Here is a 23,006-nt window from a genome sequence, read left to right on the forward strand (position 1 = left end):
CCAACTGAATTGGGTCTTATTGGTACCTGGCAGAGTCCTGCTGAAATGCTCTTTTTAGCTGTCTGTTGGTGATCAATCAGTAATGAACAGCCATGGAGGCATCTGAAGTGAATAATGAGATAAACAATACACAAAGGCATCAGGATGGGTATTCCCACCTGAAATACCATAATTTTCATCAGTCTTTCCAGTTTTTCTGTATATTTTCTACAGAACAAAGTGATAGATGCATGTATTAAAAGAAATTTTAGAGCACAAAGCAATGTGTTGGTGCCCACCGAGTGAAGCAAAGAGTATTTGATGTGTTGGTACTGACTCAGGGATTCAAAATTCCATGGAATCAGACACTTTTGTCACTGTAGTAAGCTGGGACCTTAACCCTTTGGAGAGTGCTGTTTTCATAATGACTTTGTTTTACAAATTACACTGAATTTCCAAGAACCTATTGGAGTTCTCACATTATAAATACAGCAGATTAAAGTGCAGTTTAAGTGATGTATAAGTAGCTCAGGGGAGCACCCCAGATCTTAATTTCATTCAGCTGGTAGTGATGAAGAAAGCAGAGTTGATTGCTGATTCATATGCCTTGTCTTTCATGATATTCTATTTCTGCTGCTCAGGGGGTCACAACAGAGTAGAGTTAAAAACAACCAAGGCAGAACCAGCTGATGCTCCTACAGTCACATCAGATTCTCTTCAAAATTGCTCTTAGTTGCTTTTTCTCCCTTGTTGTCTTCAAAGTTTGCATTCTGCTCTCCCAGCCGTGACTGGAATTTTAATGGCCTTGCAGTCTGTTGTCTATTAGGCGTTTTATTAGTATTAATATGGTCTATTTTTCTAGCTGTCTGTTTCCTTATATTTAATTTCAAAATGTTTCTGAAGTCCAGGCTAAAGGGGTGCTCCCAAGGTGCTGTTTGCTGGAAGTTCATTTGAAAGCCATTAATAAATGCCTCCAGCAAAGCCTCACGTTGGATTATGCAGCAAAGGCTCTGGGAACCAGCTTCTAAGGACTCATGTGATTGACTCCCAGCTTGGAAGACAGAGTTTAAACAGATCTCAGCACTCTTTTTATATCAAAATAAAAGATTTTCCAGGACAGCTCTGTTCAAACACACTGACTGTGATCTGCACTTGAGTTCACACAGTGGCCATGGATTCAGAGATCAGCTTCCACAAACTTGAAGAGGAGCGGAGGTTTTCTGCAGAGGGAAGGACTGAGACATGAATTACATTTTGCTGGACACCCGAGAGACCCATGTAGGCAAAGGTAGGTTCTGGGAAGCTCCCGTCAATAATTCACCTGCAGGACACAGACCCCTGGGAAGCTGCTCCCTGCTATTTATGTCGTGTATAAAACTGTGTTCAACCTTCCTCACGACCTCTCCAGAAGATGATTTAAGGAATGAAGAGAAATACGATCTGGAACCCATCTGGCTGCTGCAAGTAAGGATGTTTTTCTGTTGCCTTAATTAAATAACCATTTTCTTTAGAGCCCAGAGTGCTTCCATTGTCCTTGTCAGTGGCTGCCAGGAGGGCAGAATTACAGCTGCCACTCTTCTCTGAGCAGGATAAATCATGGAAAGCAGGAGCAGCACAGACATGACAGAAATGTGTAATTTCTGAAGTGCATCTTTTAGTGGGATGTGGAAGAAGGAAAAGAGCTCTGTCACAGTACATCGGTTCTACCCGACACATCTTTTATACTGAGGTGTGCAGAAGTTCACAAGGTCAAAAAACATCCATTTCCCAAGCTGCTGGTGCAGGTGCCATGCTCAGGCAGCAATATCCTGCTTCCCTCCTTCCTGGCACCTGGAGAACTTTGAGTGAAACCTTGGCCTTGTCCTCCCCTTCCTGGTACCGCTTGAGCAACACAGAACGCTGTGAACAGGAGCCTTCATTAATTTTATCTCAGAGCCCAAATTCTCCCTTTCTTAAACAACAGTTTCTTACCTCTGTTGTGTTTGAAACCAGAGCCTGAGATATAAACCTTTTACCCCAGCTCTGGATGATTCACTTGGATTAAAGCAAAGCCCCACAGACTGTGTGGCACGGAACCAACTCCAAACACTCTTGCTTTTGGAAATTACTGATGTTCTCTGGTGGAAAGCCTTAGTTGCTATCTCTATCTTTGTGATATTTGTCTTCTGCTTGTTATTTCTCCTTGTTAGCACAGAATTTTTTTCTCTGGCAGAAGCAAGGCAACACAAGAAGTCATCTTTTACAATTTACACCCAGGGTGGAAAGCTTTATATCGTCCTGGCTTCTTCCAGCAGCCCACAGCAATCATTTATCTTCCGATTCCTGTAATAGGATGTGACTTCTTGTGACATCATATTTTGAAAGGCTGCGATTTAATGGGTGCATTTTATCCCCCTTCCCCAGCACTCCTACATTTTGCAGAGATTAATCATTTAAAAACTCAGTGCAGCCTCCTGGTGATGGGATTTTCTGCCAGAGGCTTCCTGCTCAGTGGTGACCTTGTACAAGTCCGTCACAGATAAACACCCAGACTTGCCCAGGCCCACTCCCAGTTCCCTGGTCCTGTGAGAACTCTGGAACTATCAAGTGTGAAAATGTATAGAAAAAAAAACAAATTATTTTAAAGATTATAAAGACATTGAATGTTTGGTGATATTGAAATACTCCATCATAAAAAGGGGCTTTTTTCCATTTTTTTTAAATTTATTTTTGTCTCAAAGATCAAAACTTCCACAGACCAACACTGTAATGCAGGTGGGTGGTGGCAGGGTCTAAATTACAGAGAATTGGCTTTATTGCCCTGGCACAGGCACTGAAAGCTGCTGAAACAAGAACATCGAGCTCCTTCTAATATTTTACTGGTAGGAAGTGTAAAAGTCCACAACAAAACACTGATAATTTAAATATCTATTTCCTCCCCTCACAGTATAGATTGCAGATAGGATTCATTCCATCAGGGAGGCACCCTAAGGAAATTCTGAGCTGTCAGCCCAGGCAGGGCTGTATATAAACCATATAAACCAGCTCTGGCTCTATAAGTATTTGTGCCATTCCTGATGAGAGTCTTTAATCATCCCCACCTGATTCAGGGCAGACAGGAATTCACTGTATTTTCATTCCCAAATGAACTGCAGATATCTGGGGTTTGCATTTTTGTTCATTATTTTGAATAAAGAGATTTGTAAGTCCTGGGAGGAGTGACTGAGGGAGCTGAGGGGGACTCAGAGAAAAGAAATGGAATAAGAGTTTGTAAATACCACACAGGAAATGTAATGTATTTGAATTAAATGCCACTGGGCTCTGCTGCAAACACAGGATGCACTTTGTTTTTGTACATGGGCAAACATGGAATGAAGCAATTTAGCCAAAGGAATGATAAGCAGTGTAAGCAATGGCTACCCCATGGAAATCTGCAGAATGCCAATAATTTAATAACACATATACTGGCTGGATCAAACACTCCCAACTCTCTGTGCTCTGCAGTGAAACCACGAGATCCAAGCAGAAGGTGTGCTGAGATACTGTGCTCTCGAGTCAGTAAATTGCTGAGTACCTGAAATCATCAGCTACTTCAATTATTCCTGGTAGCAGGATGGAGCTGTGTTTAAAATTGATGTTAAGGTTTTGACTGTAAACGGGAAATGAAAATTAAAAATCCCCAAGATGCTGGAACAGAAAAATAAAAGCAGATGATTTGTAACTAATGTGAGACAACATTTAAACTGAGGGTTTAAATGTAAAATGGAAGGATGATGCAAAGAACTGGCCTTGCTGGTGGCAGTGCTGGGGCTGGAGTCTGATTACAGGTAAATGGCTGGAGCACAACAAATACAGATGTGTGTTGTACATATGCATTATATACGTCAGTAGAAGCCTTCCCACGGGGAGTAAATGGTACAATAAGTCAGGATGTGATACCAACACTTCTCAAATGATGTTTCCCCCAGTATTGATGTATATTGGTTGCAGAACGAGTCCTTCCAAATTTAAATCCCCGTTATGGTGCAGGTGCCATGCTCAGGCAGCAACATCCTGCTTCCCTCCTTCCTGGCACCTGGAGAACTTTGAGTGAAACCTTGGCCTTGCTACAAAAGGTAGCAGATGGTTAAATTTACTGTATCATCTCAGAGAAGGTGCTGACTCTTCCATCCTTGCACGAGAACCACGTGAGACCCCGAGGGCTGTGGCAGGGATGGAGCCCAGGCAGAGCCCATTCATTACAGGGATCTTTGGCATTCCCATGAGGAGGATTTTGCCCTTTCTTCCTCTGAATTTGCAGCCTTGGTTTCAGGGTATCCTGCTCCTTTCTGTGTGGGAAAGGTCTGGGGAGGATGGTCACTTGTCCTCCTGGTCCACACCCGGTTTGGTGAAGTTCTTGAGAACTCGTGATTTGTTCCTAACAAGCCCAGCCTAAGTTTTCCCATGACATTTTGAAACTGTTGCTCCCAGGAAGTGCCTCCTGCTCCTGTTCAACCCTAATGAAAAAAACCTGGTGGCCTTAGTGAGGTGGGTTGGGGAGGATGACTTCTGGAGACTTGCCAGGTAACAAAACTGTCCTGGCTGTCCTAAGAAATGTGCTGGGTATTTATGGCACCTCTTAGCAGTGGCAGACAGATGGGACTAAGATATGAGTTATTTGGATTAATGGAGTGGCTGTTTTCTTTTTCTAAAAGGAAAGCTTTCTACAGCCTTGTAAAATGAGTGTTGTCAGGATATTTTGTGGGAATGGATATATTTTTAAGAGAACTATCCAATATGAAAAAGAAAGACAATAAAGGGAGTAAATATTTGAGGATATTGAAATGCTCCACTTCATCATAAAAAAAAAGAGCTTTCTTTCAAAAAAATTTTTTTTTTCTCAAATTGAAGGTCAAAACTTCCACAGACAGCCCAACACTAATCCTCTGCACCTGAAGCCTTTATTGCCCTGACCAGGATCACCAGGTTCCCCAACCACACCCCCCCACTGGCCCCAGACCCATATTTAGGGCACACCCTGGTCTATGCAGGAGGTTGTTTTGCCTGTTGTGGGCAGCTCTTTGGTCAGCCTTGTCTGCCCTGGATCCTATTTGCTGAAGCCCTTCTGGGTTGCTCCTGGATCTGCTCCTCACTTTGTGTCTCTGCTGGACCTCTGGGTCCCACTGTGCTGGTGAAGATGCTCCTGTGTTGTCCCTTTGGGCTCCCACCCCATCATCCTCTGCAGAGCTGTTCCACTTGTGCTGCTCCTGGATGGAGGTAAACTCTATTTTTTTAAAAAAAACGTAGAGTTGAATTAATTAAACTTTAGCTCAGATATGGAAATATTTCGTCCTGAATCCAGCAGGAGCTGGGTACCTCAATGTCATCTGAATTTATCTGACTTTGCACCAGAAGTCTGCAGGAAGGCCAAGGTCTGAACAGAAGATTTTTCATTCTGAGCTCATTGCTGTGCTTTGCCCTGTAAAAGATCCTGGAGATTATCACATGCACCAGGAAGAGGAAGGTGCTACCATGCTAAATTCATTTCTCCTCTGAGCCACTAGAAAAAGATTGTTAGCATAGAAAAGATGGAAATTTGTGGGGAAATGGGACAGAGAATCTTCAACAGATGTTAACGGTGCTGCATGCTGCACCTTGCCTTGAGGAGATGATATTTAAGGACAAACTCTCTATTTCTCTGTGTCAAACTGAGGGATTGCCAGTCTTCTGTTTGAGCTTGAGACTAAGCAGACTCCCAGGATACAGTAAGAATTAAAACCCATCAGTTCAAGGAATGTAGTGTGCTAATAATGAATAATATAGCAAATTTAATAGAAACAATAATGAATTAAACATTCTAATATTGCTGTTTATTAAAAAAGGTTCCCCCAACAACTTGGCTACAGCTCAGATCTGATGGTTTGGCTCCGATGTAAAGCTCAAGTTGGTTTTTGCTGGGTTTGCTTCTTGTTACATTTCCCTTCTAGAAATCACTTATGTAGTCACACACACACACACACACACAGAAAGAGTTGTATGGGATGTGAGAACAGTCCTAGGAAAGAAAACCAGCTCCATTTCCAGCCCCAGGGTGTTCCCAGCTCCTGCAGAGAACCCAGGGCCAGCACTCAGGCATGTGGGGGGATCTGCAGGTGGGTTTGAAGCCCCTCACGGTTTGGGAGGGCAGGAACAGTGGTGCTGGTTGATACCAGGTGTCTGAGTCCGTGAGGAGAAAGGAGGCTGTGAGGTATTTAAGGGGAAAATAAATTTGGAGCAGCAGATATGCTGTATTTCATGCCAGCACGTTAAATCCTGGGAATACTCTGCTTCATGCATAGGCAGAATTCAAGAGTTCCACAAACATATCCCACAGGGGGACAAAAATGAAAAATTAGTAGGTTGTACTGGTTGTTCAGATCTTTCTTAACTATTTTTCAGCTGGATTACAATACAGAGAGATGATACAATCAAAGGGAGGGCAGTATCCTGCCCCAAAGATGAATGGAGAAATTGCAGCCCAAAAGAAGGGATTATCCCTTGACAATTCCAATGGGCTGTGATAGTCCAGCACAGGAAACCAGTTTCCTCTCCCCTCTGTTCCATTTGTACAGGCTGGTGCCTCTGACACAGAGATACAGTCGTGCTATTTGGGTGCTGCTCACCCAAAAAATCCCTGGGGGGAGGAAGGTCCCTGCACCCCCAGAGCATCCATGGGCATCTCTGGCACAGCAGGGCTGTTCCTCTTCCTGAGCTTTGCTGCAGTGACCGAGGGCTCACTGGATCGTGTTCGCTGTGGAATTCCTCACAAATTGGAGGCACGCTTAACACATCATTGCTAAACTTAAAAAGAAACCTGCGGGGAGTCTGATGTGCTTGTGATGGCTCGTTGTTCGGAAATTTAATTGTCCTGCTGGAACTGTTACCCATCTGTTGCTTTTCCGCTCGCTTTCAGCCTTGGCATTATTTTTCCAAGTGTGATAATGCGTTTCAAGAGCATTTCTGGATTAAATAATTGTAAGTTGATAAAGAGGAGCTGAGGTTTGTATCAAAACACCCAAGATTGATGCAGTGTAAAGATTCAGCAAAAAGACTCCATGTGCTGGAGTCAACAGAGATCTCAATTTACTGAACTTGAGGACGTAAAACTCCTGTTCCAATGCAAAGGCAACATATGTGATGCAGTGCTATAATCAGCTTGGGAGTGCTATACAAAGGACTGAAAAATAATTCATAATGAAGAACCTGGTGTTTGTTCTTGGGAAATGACTTTAAGCTCATTGCAATTGAAGATGTTGCTTTTCATTCTTGGATTTAATACAGATAATGTTAAAGCATAGTTGTTTTTATTAGGGATTGGTTGGGGTGGCTTGTGGTGAATTATGGTACATTTTCTATTCCTTGAAAGATGGATATTACAAACATATAGGGTATATTTTTTTTCTCTTGCCCAATTCAAAATTAGTGGGATGCTCAGTGCCAAAATGAAGAAAGAGTAATTATGTATCATGGGAAGATATTTTGTTGGGGTCAGGCAAAGCTTTTCTTTCAGTTTTGCTTTTGTAACTGGGTATTAGACTCAGCAATATGAGTTGCACTGAGAAATAACACCACCAGAGGGATGTGGGGTGTGTGGCAGGGACACCGTGCTGCTCTCAGGGACCAGGACTCATTTCTGCACCCAGGAACTGCCTTCAGGCAGCAGAGATGGGTTCTCTGCAGTAAAGAAAATGCCATTTGCAGAAGAGTAAGAAATCCCTTCTATGAACCCGGTAACTGTGCCTGGGAGGATCAAATAGCTGGTTGAGGGATCAGGATGTTTCGTTGCACATGGAAAGGCAGGTGCCTGGCCTGTGGTGGAGGAACCAGTGCCACTTTTATAGGCAGGCAGGTCTGCAAGATTGTGAGTTCACCAGTTGCTCCCTATGAACAAAACTTCAGAGCCAGGTCAGGGCTAAATCAGCTGAAATATGTTCCTCAGTAAACTCCAAATGTTTTTATTTGTGCTCTGGGTGGGAAGATGCCACCACTTACAGTTGGTTTGAGTCTTGATCTGTGTCTCCACAGATCATGTTCTTCCTTGCTTTTTTATATCTTATTTCTGTTCTGTCAGTGAGATGATTCCCAAAACACCTGGAGGGTACCTTCCTCAATCTGGATGTTCATTATCTGTAAATGCCCTGGGCCCCATATACTTATTTCCTGTAGACCTTGGTCTGGAAACAAAACAATAAACTGCAGTTTGTGGTGGCTGTGCAGGATTCTGCAATCTGACTTATTTATTAATTTGCTTGTTCTGAGATTTTGATTTTGTTGTTGTCTGCTGCAGTTCAAAGGAATCTTCTGTACTTCCTTTTCAATAGTTTCCCCTAAAAACTGAAATTGTGTTTTCCCAGAGGCAGATCACCTTTCATACCATTCACCTTCCTTCAGCTCCTCTCCAACCCTAAATAACCCAACAACAAACTGACCAAACTCCAAGCATCAACAAATATCTCGATAGGTAAAAATTATTATGGCTTTACAAAAGCCATCTTGGTCTGCTCCTGAATATTGAATAATAGGAAAGGACTTATTTGCAGCTGACAGATAGAAATAGTGGTTGGGCACACATCCTATAGCTATCAGGCATTAAGATTTATCTTTGCTGTAGGTTTTTAAATCATTTCTTCCCTGCATTTTGCCCAAAACCTTACCTACCATCACTACCTGGGTTTATGGGCAAGCCTGGAACCCAGGGCTGGTTTATGGAGGTGTAAATTATAGTCCTTCTCCTTTGCAGTGGGGATGCAGAGCAGTCTTACTGTGCAGAGATTTGGGATGGTAACCTGGTCACCAGCACAGCTGGGCAGGCTCTGCCCTGGCACTGAGTTAGGACCAAACACAGGCTCTGTGCAGAGTGGCCTGGGCACACCACGATGGGAAGGGTTTGAGGAGCTTGGAGAGATCCTGAGCAGCCTTGTGTGGCCTCAGGGAGCTGCTGGGCATGTCCTGTGGAGCTGGGATGAGCAGGAGACGGGGAGAAACCACAGCTGGGGGAGGCTCACCTGGGGCTGTGAACTGCTGTGGTGGCAGGGAAAGGAAAAGCAAGAGCTGTGTCAGTCACAGTGGTTTGAGTAAAGAGGTGCAAGTTTCCTGTGGCCTCCCCGAGGAAGGAGAAAAGCAAGAGGCAAACTGTGAATTTGTTGCTCCTCATTTGGATCCAGTTCACATCCAGTTCTTCTAGTCCTGGTGCCAGTCAGTTTTAAATGAGAAATACTTACTTCAAATAAGTAGCTCTTCCCTCACCAGTGCAGAAGAGAGGAAATTTTTGGTCCCAGACCACTCTCACTGTGACACTTTCCTGCACTGCACCTGAGTTTCCTAATTGCCAAATATGTGCTGCTCTCCAGGAAATCACTTGGGTGCAATTTGAACCACTTTAGGTGAGTCAAACAGACCAAAATCTCAGCGAGGGCAATGCTTCCCCAGATCAAGGGCACTGACAACCTGAAGTGTCCTTGGTGTTTTACTCTTCCAGGGGATATTGTTGATAGAAATGCCTTTTGGTAATGACTAAATGGTGATGTGAAAGATGGTGCCTTCAAAAGAGCTGGGGAGGGTTATTTTGAACAGTTCCTTGGAAATAAGGGTCTTCCCAGCACTGGATTCTCAGTGTTCATTACAGAGATGTACCAACTTCAGGTATGTGCATTGCAGTTTAAAAAGCTTATATGTGCTCTCTACTCCCTTTGGTGGCTCAGGAAGGCTTTTAGTAAACATTGTTCCTCCTCCTTGCTTTTCATTAGAAGAGAATGTCAAACAAATTCGAGTCTCTCCTCTGAGTTCTACCCATCTCTCAGAAATTTCTGTTAACTCAGCCTGTATAAATACACCCAGTAACAGTATAATCTTAGAGTACTTGAAATGCTTCATTGTTATAAAGTGAATAATCCAGAGTAACATAACTTGAATCCCCTCATAGTGTATGTTGCCTGAAATACAAAAAGAACCACCTTGCAGCCTTCAAATGAAGTAAACCTGAGAGGTTTTTATTTCTTAAGCGTGTGAAGACTCTTTTTTCTAATTTCCAGCTCTTTCTATGCTTCAAGGTCCCCATCAGTGGGACAATAGTGTGAGAAAGATAGCACTTTAAGGCTTTTCAGGCAAATTTTATGGAGGCAGATGCTGGGAGATGGATGTATCCAAGTTAAGCTGAGATGGAGAGCTGATGAACACTGAGCAAAATGTGTACTGCTCTGTTTCAAAAGTCCTTTGTGGCTACATAACAGCGAAGAGGCATTAGAAATAGCAAAAAAGTTTAAAAAATCAAGCACCAAAGAGGAATCACAATAGATTTTTGTGAGTACTACCAGTGTTAGGAAAGCACACAACATCCCCACACATCCTGGCAGTGACTTATTTTAGGGACAGCAGCAGAACACAGAGATGTTCAGAACTCTCTTAAATTCTTCTTGTTTAGGGTGGTTGGTAGCACTAAAGAAAATCATTGTTAAAACCAAGTAAAAAGGAGAAGCTATGAATTTTAGATTATATATGTGGTGATTTTATGGGAAATAAACCCATAAAAGTTTGAAGAAACTTGTGTTATAGGAGGGAAAATTCACCTGCAGTGAAGTCTGAGTGACTGATTGGGCCCCCATCCACTGAGGGGACAAACACACTCCATCTGTCATATATGCATTTAGATTTTGATGGTAAATGACATTACATGGGCAAAAGTGTCTGTGCATAAAGAAGTTACTCTGGCAAAGCTGTCTTCAAGTTCATGAAAATGTTTGCATAGCAAACCCAACACATTTCTTACTCAGCCTGCATGTTATTTATTAGTGCAGTCAGTTTGTTATGGGAGGCATAATGGGTTAGCCCTGCTTAAAAAATTAGTTCTTGGGAATCTTAGCATGAAATTTGGCAAGAGACTGGAAAATCACACTTTCACGTTGCCTGTGTGCTTTGAGGCATTAGAGAGAATTTAGCTGAGTGTTTATTAAAAGGCAAAATATTTACCATGACAACTCCATGATGCAGTCTGGCTGGCAAGTTTGATAACCCCAGCAGTTCCCTGGAAAAGGAGTGTATGTGGATAAAAATGAAGGCACTGCCTCATTCATGAAGGGTTCTTTGAAGCAGAAATGGAGCCTGTGGAGTGGACACACGTTTCTCGTTTAAGTAAAGCCAATTTGACTCTGACATTTATGAAAGTGAGACTAATGAGCACAGCCCAAGCTGTGTTCTCACTCAGCAGGGTGGCACCAGCTTGACCTGACCATGCATAAGTGAGAATGTAGCCCAGGTTGGTTATGGTCTGCACAACAGACAGGTGGCACATGCAGATCTGTGTGTTGATTTTTCCACAATTGAGTTTTGTTGCCATAAATACAAATCCCACCTCCTTGTGTTTGACAGAACTCTTGGGGTGCATAAGCAAAACTACCTGTGTGAGGTGTTTCTGATTTGTCTGATCCTCCCCAGAAATTTGAAAGAGAAGGAGAATGTGATCCTCAGGCTGCTTGGTAGAATTTCCTAAATGTTCCTTGGGGTATTCCATTTGATTTCAGGCCTCCTAAAGAACCCATTAACAAATAGGATAGTGCCAGGACCTGATGTCTGGTCATGTTCAACATGGCTGGAAGGAGACAGCACGGTCCTGTTGGATTTTAATTTGGCTAAATTAAGAAAATGAACTGAGTGTCAGGTTGAAGCTGTGGAAATGAGCAGAGAGAGAGCCAAAGCTGCTAAAGATGGCAGGATGTGACACTGGGAAAATGTGATCAGGGATGGGCGTGAAAGGCAGTGACAGAAATTAAAGGGTTTAATTTCATTTATTGATGTCTTTGCCACAAAAATGTTAAAGTGAAGCAATGTGTGAGCTGTAATACCTACCATGTAGTAGAGGTGGCTGCTCTAATAGTTTCCTTTGATCACATCTGCTCTCTAAGTGCTACACAAGGTGCAGGAATGGGCATCAGTTAAGGTTCCTGTGACAGGTGTTGATTCAGGGCTCCATGGAGGCAGTGACAAGTGCAGGCTGAGGGGGACATTCCAGATGTTTATTGGGACGTTATTAAGACAAAGTGTTGATGGATTCTGATGGACTTAATCTATTTTTTTGAGGTGACAGAAGGTGTTCAGTACACAGAGACACTTGAACCCATTCAAGTTACAGTAATTTCAGATATTACCCCTCTACTCACCTGGACAAAATGTTGTGTGAACAGCCCACTGTAAATAATTCCCTAATTTCAAAAATATCAGAGTTAAAGCGGTTTTGGACAACTGTGTACCTGAGTTGTTAAACCTGGGGTAATCTGGTCCTTCTTAACCAGTTCCACAGTGAAGCCATTGCTGCCACTTCAGTGCAACTTCTGCTCTCCTCTAAATGTGCACCATGGAAAGGGCAGGTGATTACAACGTTTCACCATAAAGCTGAAAATGTTTGCCCTTTTTTTAATTAAACTTGCTGCAACCAAGAGAAAATGACTCACTTTGTGATTCAATTAGCTCTGTAAAGATAGTGATGAGATGTAGTAATTTCATTAAGTTTTTGGGTTTTAATGTAATTAAATGTTAAAATAGCAAGGTAATTCCTCATACATGAGACACCTGATCAGAGAAGGAGTCCTCTATCTTATCTTCTGCCAGCCCTGGAAAATAGCCAGGAAGACACAATTTAGCACTGCACCAGGGCTGATTTTGCACTGCCTGGAATACCTTTGTCAAAGCCATTTTTGTCATCCTCAGACTATCAAAATTCAGTTTACCAGCCCAATACCCCATCACTGTTTTCCTATCCTGATAAGGAGTTGTTTATCCTAGGAAAGGAAGGAGCCTTTGGAGCAAAGGCAGATGGAGATGTCAGTATTACACAGGAGACTTAGCCCAGGACATGAGTTCAAAGTACAGGGATGTTACTGGCTTTCAATCCATGTGTAACTTTTTGTCTCCATTTCAACCAGCTTGAATCTGAAGGTCTGTAGATGTTCTCTCACACTCCATTTCTTGCTGGCTGGGAATTTCCTGTCCCTGAGAACATGAGTCTTCTCCAAGCTTAATGACTCTGTAGTATGATTGTTCCTTACAGATGCAGTCTAGAAGGGAGTAGTTGTCCCAGGGGAGCTCAGACAACTGGTAGAGTTCAGTTTTGACTGGTAGAGCTTTGTTTCAACTGGTGTCTGCTCACAAAATGGCTCAGGTTGGAAGGCACCTCTGGAGCTCAGTCATCTTGTCCCAACCTCTGTTCAAGCAGAGCCACCTAATTCCAGTGTCCCAGGATGGTGTCCCAGTGGTTTTTGACTATTTCTAAGGAAGGATATCCTGGGTCCCCTGTCCCAGTGCTCAGACACCTTCACAATAAATGGTATTTGTTCAGGTGGAACCTCCTCAGCTTGAGTTTGTGTTCATTGCCTGTCCCTGGTCACCACTGAAAGTAGCCTGTTTCTCCTCTTTGCACCTTCCCTTCAGGTATTTCTGCCCGTTAATAGGATCCCCCTGAGCCTTCTCTTCTCTAGGTTAAGCAGTCCCAGCTCCATCAGCCTTTCCTCACGTGGAATCCTCCAGTCCCTTCATCATGCCTTTGCTGAACTTACCCTGTTTCTTGCTGCGATTGCATTGACAGCTTTAACCACACCAGTACCACAGCAGGGAATCCCTTCAGAGGGATCAGAAGTTTTTAACCATTGTAGTTAAAGAATAAGCCAGCAGTGATTTTTGGGAGGTGAGCCAGAACCTGCTACTGGGGTCAGTTCCTACTGAAAAGCAAAGTTCTCACAGAGAGATTGGTGGCAATTGTGTGATTGGAAATGATCTGTCTCCAGTGGTGCTGCTGATATAAAATTTATCTGCCTGTATTTTTTTTAACTTAGAAAAGAAGCTATTTTGGGTCTTTGGGAGTGAACTCATATCAGGGAAGTTGGTGCTGTAGCAACCATTCATCTGACCAAATGGCCTCCTGGGAATATTCAGGGGATGGCTCCTGTCATTTATTTTCCTGTTGCAGTTTAGGTCCATCTCCTGCAGCTTTCAGCTTCTGAGGAAACTGGTGTTTGCCTTTAGGGAATTGTCATATTCATTGCTCCTGCCTTCCCAGTTTTCTTTGAAGTGTCTCTGTGTTATTAAGGAGCATATTAATAGCTGGTTAACAAATCTGGTCTTTAAAAGGAGAAAAGCCCTGTAACTTGTGCAATTACTCACAAAAGTACGACATCCTTTTTCCCTCCATAGCAGCTTCTTTACTAGAAATGAAATCATACGTGGGCAGCTCAGTAGGGATTTGACCCCAAATCACCAGATAAGTTTAAAGCAGTGGGGTTATTAATACATTTGAAACAGTGGACCAAAAGTATAGCTGTTTTCTTCCTTTTTTTAACTTCAAAAGTTCATGGCTCTTTCAACTCTTATGGAACAATTTTCCTAATATTGTTTGTGAACGTTAGGATTGATTCCAGATAGAAGGTTTTGTTTACAGTACTCCTATAAAGGACAGCTGGGGTAAAAAAAAAATAGGTGTAGGCTGTTTATAGTGACATGAGAAAAATGGAAGCTCCTCTTTTGGCATGAAGAAGGAGGAGGCTGAACAACAATCAGGAAATCTTGGGTGGCTGCAAATGTGCATCAGAGTAACTCTTGATGTAGAATTTATCAAGAAGATGTTAATGTTGCAGAGGTGGCCAAAATGTTCCTTTGCCAGAAGCTGCTCTCCTAATGAAGCTCAAGTCTTGTACTTCCCACACCTGTGGCTTTCCTGGCCACTCCAAGGCTGGAAGTTGCTTAATGAGGTGTCCAATTTTGCAGGGTTCGATATGCAAATGTCATCTTTCTTTTTAATCACTTCAGCCTTCTGAGTATGAGGTTGGCAGCCACAAAACAGAGTGAACTCCAGTATAATGGCTTTCTGAACACAGAATTTCCCTCATGTTTAACAATCAGAAGCACATACATGTTGTTTTTTGTGCTGTACACACCTCCAGTTTTAACTTGCTGAGTTAATTCCCACACCAGTCAGTTGTTCTGAGAGCTCCACGAGTTCTGGCTGCTTTGAAGAGGGATTGATAACGAAGCCCTGAAATGAATAAAATGTCTCCTGTCATGTCTGGTAGCATGTCAGGGATGGTTTGTACTTTGAAAATGATCATCATTCTTTAATGGGGACTTGTTAACATTTAGATTAGCCCCCTGTGTTGCTGGGTGCCACCATGCCTTGCTCCTACAGACACAGCAGAGGGTCAAGGGCACAGACAACCTGCCCTATTTTGAATTACTGACTGGCTTCCATTTAACAATATGAGGGTAAAAAGCAAACCTGCCTCTCCTATATTTTTACTAATACATGGCTGGGAGATGCAAAACTAATGAAGAAATAACTTTTCATACATATTTTCATCTCAAAGGTCAAGGGTGAAGCAAAGTGACCAGCAATAAGTTCAAGGGAGCTGCCTGTTTCTATAGAGACCTTTTTCTCTATATTCTATTTAAGAGCCTGAGTAGAAGAGCTGAATAGACTTCAAAACACTTGGTTCTAGGAGCCTTAAATCTTCAAAGTGCAGTGGCTTTATTTCAATCATGTTTAAAGTCCTTAATAGGCAGAATGATAATAATGTAACTTTGTACCTGCCTTAGAAATAAATATTAAAAGTGGATAGAAGTGCTTTAATGAAAGGCAATGTTGGAGCTGGAATATTTCACAATATAAGAAGCGAAGGCAGAGACTTGCTTTTTATTCACTAAATATGGAGAGTTAATCTGTCCTAGCAGTCCAGGTTCCAGAACTGTGGTATTGCTGAGCAAAATACCTAATTCCCTTTGGAAAACCTACAGAAAAACTATTCTTTCAGGATTGCTGGAGATCCTAGTGAACTTATTTTATGGTATGGAGGAGAGTAGCTGACAGACAATGACAACTCCTAGAAGAACAGATGAGCAGCACCAAATTTCTCCTCTATAATGCAGAATTTATAGCTTTAGGGCCAAGAGTGATGTTCCTGGCTCGTGGATCATATTAAGCCTGAGCCATCCAGCAGCAGGATGACCTTAAAGTGTGGATGAGATGCAAATCTTACCTGGGAGAGGTCTGAGCTGACTGTATATCTCAGTGGCTTTTGGGAAAGCCTGACTCATTCCTCAAACTTCTGGCTGATATTTCTGGTTGTTGGATGATTTGTCCAGAATATTCCCCCCTTTCCTGGTAACGAGACTTTGAACTTTCCTGACATAACTGGTGAAGTGAATAAATGCTTTATTGAATAGCATGGCTGATTTATCTCTGATACAGTTTCCACTCATCTCTATTTTCTAATTCTTTGAGGTGAAGTTCTACTCTGGATTGCACAACCAAAGTTATATTGAAATATTTTACCCAGTCTGCAATGATTTGTATTTTTATTCTAAAAGCAGAAAGGGGTTACAATATTTCCCCATAATTTCTAGGAAAATGGGGGTGGAATTCTGGAGTTACCAGGTGTTAGATGTCCTTGGCAAAAGGAGGGTTGAGAAGGGCATAAGTGCTTTCTAAATATACAGGAGATGGTTAAAACAGTGAAAGAAGAAGAGCTGTTTGCACTAAAGGTGATTATGAGAATAAATAGCTGTAAATTGCTCATGAGTTTAGCCTGTAAATGATTTTTTAAATCATCAAATGTATAGGGGAAAATGGAAGTAGCTTTTTCAGCAAACTGCCTCCCTGTGTGAATACAGAGTAATAACTGTTGTCTTCAGAAAAATACTATTTGTGAAATGTTTGAAAGAAAACAAAGCCCCTTTTGTTTCACTGAGCAACTTGTTAATGTTTCAGTTTTTAAATAAGAAAGGCAAAAATTAAAGCTTCAAACCAACCAATCCTCCAAAGGACTTGGGGTTTTATGTTCTTTAATCTGTGAAGATGGCAAAAAAGTATTTTTTTATTAGAAATCAATGAAGGGTGATTCTTATGAAAATTATGACCAACATTATCTTGGGAAATAGAGGCCAGAACTTGAGCAGGGTGTTTTTCAACTGGTAATTAAAATATGGAAGAAAACCTGTGGCTTAACCTTTGGATCCCAATTCATGAAGCCTTAGGAACAAAGTGACACTGCTGGTGCCACTCGATGTGAAGGTGTTTTCAAATGGGTTTATCCTGCATTAATACTTTGAGAGTTAGAGAACAGAACATAAAATCAATGCTTTGGCAAATTCCAAAGCTTCATCTGCTCATCAGGACCTATTAATGCATTTGATTCCAATAATTATGCAAGGTGTTTAAAATTTTGTGTAAACCTGGCACTTACAGGAGTGGAAAGATCAATTTGTTCTCTTTGGTGTCCATCATATACATTAAAGATGCTCTTGTCCTTTTAATGATGGTAATTTTATGGGCAAGCACTTGCTAATTCTAAATGTTTGGTAAACTATCTAGTTCTTGGAGTGCCAAAGATTTGGTAACTATTAATAGGAAAATGAAATGGGTGCTTTGCCTTTCTGGGTTCAGTGTTTGAAGAGAAACTATCAGTAGAATCTACATGGCACATTAATAAACAGGCTGTGGAATTAAGGAAAAGGAGGAATACTCAGTTGGCTTCCCTAGAGGTTGAATATACTGCATAGCAGCTCTGTCTGCTTCTCCTGCTGCCTCTGTGTGACCTCAGTGGTTATTTATCATTCCTCACAGCTGACATGCTGCTTTCTCCATTAACTTCTATCACTTCAACTGTCACATTTGAATTTATTCATTCCTAGGAAAAAAATTAATATTTATTTTGCTTTCCTCTGAAGTGGGAATGATTAGCCAGACAATCAGGAGATGTTGATCTTCATAGAAATTCTCTACTTTCTGACATGAATAGGAATTATGCACCCTTAAACTGTATTAGTTCCACTCCTCAGGCAGACACTGCAGAGGTTCAGGCTGTTTTTGCAGCCTAATCTGAAGCCAGAGGAAAGGCTTGCACTAATTTCAGAGTGCTTTGAATCAGGCCAGAAGTCTGAAGTAATTATATCTTCAGGATTACAGCAATGAAAGAGCAAAGGAAGGTCCCTTATCTCCAAGCTCTCTCACTCTGAAAACACTTGGGAATGACATTACTTAAAGCAGGCAAACAAGCTGCTCTACCTTTTGGAAAGTAGATTAAAATAATGGATCTTATTCATCTCTATTTTATTACTGAATACCTTCATTACTGAAGGCAGGATTGTTCCTGGAGCTCCCAAAGGATACCATGTTTTTTCTGTTTTATTTCTCAGTATCAGTATGTCCAACTCTGTGTACATTGTTATTTTTGCACCGAAAAAAAAAGCCACTCAGATGTGTTTGACTGAGAAATTATCCTCACAAAGTATAAATTATTCCAGAGGGTCCATCTACATAAGTACACATTAATCTGCTCCTTAAATATGTAGTAGAGTCTTTCCCCTGAGGAGACTGTGGAGCAGTGGAAATATGTAACAGTAATTAATTATTAGCCAAGAATGGATTAATATTGCATGTGAGGAATAATAGAACAAAATATATAGAACTAAGTGGTGTCTGTAGGGTGATGTGAGCAGGAAAGGGTTATCAGACAGTGATAGTGCTATGTTTAATATCCCATCAGAAGGCAAGTGCAGGTTTTTATTGGAATGACATTTTCTATGTAGCACTGCTGTTTATTTTCACAGCTCATATTTTAGACAAACGAAAACATTTGATTTCCCATTGCCTAGGAGAGCTGGCTTTATTGTTGATGCAAAAAAAGCCATTTCTTCTTTTAGGAATTGCTGTTGGACATATTACTGAGGTCTGAGCCATGGTATTAAATATCATTGCCCTGTCTGTGCTTGTGTGTGAGCTGGAGATGAGAACTTGCTCCAGAAAATGCCTTCCATGCCCTCTTCTCTGCCTTTTACCATTTAAAGGTTTTCCCCAAGTCCAGCTGCACCTCAGCCATTCTCTGCTGCTGTTTGTTTTATAGCTGATGCAGGAAAGATCTCTAAATGATTTATAGATGGAGAAGCTCTAAGTTTTTAATTCAAACATAAAACCCCATTAACAATTTCAAATATGATTTGCCATGTGTCCTGTATGAAGTTGAACTCCCAGCAGTGAGGAGCCTGAGTTCAACCACAGTGTAGTGGAGGAGCCACAGCCAGGCTTGGGACCATTTTATCCTCCAGTGATGGGAAGATTTGCTAATATGGATTTTAATTTAGGATATTTCATAAGGTAAAAGCAGAATGCTTTTTCTCAGGAAACCAGTTCAGGATTGCAGAATAAATCATTTCTACACAGTTGAAGGCCTTCTGCAGGTTTTCGTTTTTCTTTCAAGTATAAAATTTGCTTTTTATAATAGGAGGAGAATAAGCATATTTTAAAAAATCAGGCACCTGGCTGAGAAAATGGGAGGAATGGAAAAAATCCAGTTTGGATAGTAATGGTGGGTGCAGCAAAAGGCAGTGAGCAGCAGAGCACAGGACTCGAAGGGAGATTTGTCAGCTCTTATTTCAGAGTGGCTGGACTTGTTATGTGGATAAAAAGCAGACTTCATTTTCCACCAGGGTAAACTCAACATCTTTACATCGAGCTCGTTTTTTAAAAACAAATTTAAGTGGAGTAAAATAATACCTTCTGCCAAAACCTTTGAGGAGAAGATATTTATATTCCTTACTGTAGCAGGGGGATCTAAGTGTGAGGTTTAAAATATCCTGCTTTCTTCTTTTCCTGAGCAACTAAAGCACTTTGCCTGCTGAAATGATCTTAAAATCTTCTCCTTTCCGGAGAAATTGAAACCTACTTGGCTTTTTTTTCCCCTTGTCTCGATGCAAAGTGTCAGAAAACAGCAAGGATAGCACCAGGCTGGGGCTGCTGGGGAGTGTAAGCATTTCATTCCTCCTATGCAGCATTTCTCAGGAAGGTCATTTAGAGAAGAAAGATCCCATGGCAGAATCCCCCTCCTGCTTTAGGAGCTCTTGGCACACTTTAGCATATGGTTGTGTGTTTATCTGCCTTGGCTTATGTTCCAAAAGCCAAGGGGAGATGAGGTGGGGGCAGAATACCCAGTGAGGTACCTGTGGTTTTTTGCAAATGTTCACTCCAGCAGATCTTTTTCTCAGCACTTTCTGAGCACGAACAGCTTGGGAAACCATCATCTGTGGTGTTTGCTGTGTGTCTGTAAACTGTTGGAAGAGTGGAATGAATATTATTTTGCTTATACCGGTTCCTATTTGCACTCCTAAGTTGCCCATTCATTTTAAGGACAGGTTCTAGTGAGCACTAAACACGCATTTGCATGATTGAATGTGTTATTGGTGCTTCCAAATGCCTGTTTGTGGCTGCAGTTATTCATGAGCACATGATCTAGAGGCTGGAGCAGGAGGCTGGGAGTTTGCAGTAATAATTCTTGTACCAGTTCCACCAGTGCTTCACCAGATGACACCAGGAAACCACTTGGGGAGCAGGAGTGACAGGAGTTAGGCAGCTTAGTGATATTCAAACCCAAGTTCTATCTATTTTTGCTTTACTGTGCAGAAGAAATCCTCTGAATGCTTGCCCATGGATGAATATTTCCCTTTGCTTCGTGTTCTGTACCACAGTGGCTTGGGGATAAAGCAGAAACTCAGTGGTCACCTTTCACATTGCATGGCTTGGAGTGGATTTTTTCAAATGGAGATGAGGTGTGGCTGAAATGCATCCAAGGGGTCATGGTGGCTGCCCAACCTGAGCAAAATGGAGTGCCATTTCCTAGGGTTTTTTGCAAACATCGTCCTGGTTGTGCCTTTCAAAGTTTTCCTGGTAGCCAGTGAAAGGAGATGGCCAGAACCTGCAGCAAAATGCACTGGGTCACTGTGCTGCCTTGCTGATTTTTTTTTTTTTTCCTTTGAGAAATAAAGGAAAATTAATGTAATATAGTTGATTTGGTCCTTCTCCTCAAAAAGAGACACATCTGAGAAGCAGTTAAGGTAACACAGGCATGAGGATGTGCAGGTGCTATAATGTTCCTGCTGCCTTGATTAAGTTGATGTGCCTGATGTAATTCTGTCACCATCATCTTAGTAGTTGCTTTTGGCCACTCCCAGCTGAAACAGCAGATTAGCTGAGTGTGAGCTATGGCAGCTCTTTTTGTGGCCTTATTCTTCTCCACTGGAAAGTTTCACATATAATGAAGTGGAAAAAAAAGATAAAAAACATTGTGTTTTTTTTTTTTCTTAACTTTGTAATTTCCTGCTCCTTCTTCAGCCTGTGCAATAACATATCACAGTGTCAAGACTTGATTAATCCAATGAATTATAGCAGAACTGGAGCTGTCAAGAGGTTGCCAGTGTGTTTTGATTGATATTCAATTACTTTTCATGTAAACACCAATGATTTTAATGTCCTTATTTTCTAAAGTTATTTATGAAACAAATTTCCTGAAGCCCATCAGAGAGAGAGTCAGTCTGTGCCACTGGGTTAGTCCCACACATGGCACAGTGGTGATCAGGATGAAATGTGGTCAAATACTTTGAAATTTGCTCAACAGAAGGATGGGGGACCAAAAACTTCCTACAGCAAACAGTGCCTTGAAGTTGGGGACATCAGAGCCTCATTTGAGGTGCTGCAGAGGGTGCAAACTCAGGTGCTGGTGGTCTTTCTCATTCTGTCTGTCTGGTTGAAATGTGTTTGTACACTTCTCTGGTCCCGCCAGTGGATTTGTGCATGGACTGTGGATTTCTTATGCAAAACAGAGCAGATGTGAGCCCCTGAGCTGCCTGACTCCTCATTGCCATCACTGAGCTCCTCCATGAACAGCTCCACCAGCAGCAATGATTCCACACTGACCCTTCAAGGACTGACTGCTTTATGTGCCCTCAGTGACCAATATGGCCCAGGCAATTCTTTCTTTTTCTGAAAATCCTACCCGAGGGAAAGTCTTCCAAATGTCAGTTCAGCAGCTGGGAATAAAGCTGAATATGGTTAAATCTGGTGGCATATTTGCCAGGGTGTCATCAAAATGTCAATTATTAATAAAATATAAATTTGTTGTTTGACCTTACACTCGTAGGAAGAAAATGATCCCGAATGCACCTGCACTGAAACCTGGAGATGAAACTTGGGGGTGTTCTGCACTTGCTGATTGTTTTGGGTTTTTTTTCTCCTTCTTTTCCTTAATGAGGTCTGGGTAGAGCTTTAATGAGATTGATTGTTGCCAGCTGTAGTATTAATCAGTGGTTGAGTTTGGCTTGTTGTGAAATAACAGATCTATCTGCAACAGGGCTAAACAGACTAAGAGATCTCCAGAAGGCAGGAGCATCCCAGGGTGATTTTTGAAAGACTTTGGCAAAGATGAGTCCACCACATTCCCAGGCAGTTCCTAATGTCTCACTGGAATCTGCAGTTTATTTCCTCAGTTAACCATCATGTTCCTATTTCTTGCACAGAAGATTGTTGAATACTTTGCTCTTTAAGTAGATTATTTTGCCATTTGAAAGCAATTCATCATTGTTATACAGCTTTGGGATCAATCCACTAGTGCATCAGTATATTTGTTGAATATCCTGGAATTCTTAATCCTTGTTGTAGACCTTGGAGGATGGATTTTGGACTGATTTGGGAAAAATAGAAGCTGAAGAGTTTAACTTTCAAATAGCTTATAACTTTTTTGTTTAAGGTTTTCCCAGAATGAAGGGCACATGGCACTGCATAGATACTGAATAGATATTCAGAAATATCTGCTGCCTTCAGAAGGCATCATCTGCCCAATCACAGTTTCCTTCTATTACCATATTTTATGAATTAAAAATCTGTATATAAATGTGGAGTTTAATGGAAATTTAACAGCATATGCACTGAAATGCAAATGCTTTCTTAAGTGCAGCATTGCATCCTTAATTTTCCACTCAAGTAATTTAGAAGCCATTAGTTTAAGTGAAAATCTGAGATAAAGCACATCCACGTGGGTACAGTGGCTCCTCTGAAGACTGCACTTGTAATTGTCTGAGAAAGATAAATTCCTAATTGCATTTCATTAGGTTTTCTTCCAGCTGCTGTGAGAGGGTTGTGTAGATACTTTTGCCAGCCAGATGGGTTTAGGTTGTACAAAGGCTGGGATTTCACACAGGAGCATCCCCTCTGTGACTTGATTTGCTAA

Source organism: Lepidothrix coronata, unplaced genomic scaffold, assembly GCF_001604755.1.
Source record: "Lepidothrix coronata isolate B3197 unplaced genomic scaffold, Lepidothrix_coronata-1.0 Scaffold49, whole genome shotgun sequence".
Taxonomy (NCBI): domain Eukaryota; kingdom Metazoa; phylum Chordata; class Aves; order Passeriformes; family Pipridae; genus Lepidothrix; species Lepidothrix coronata.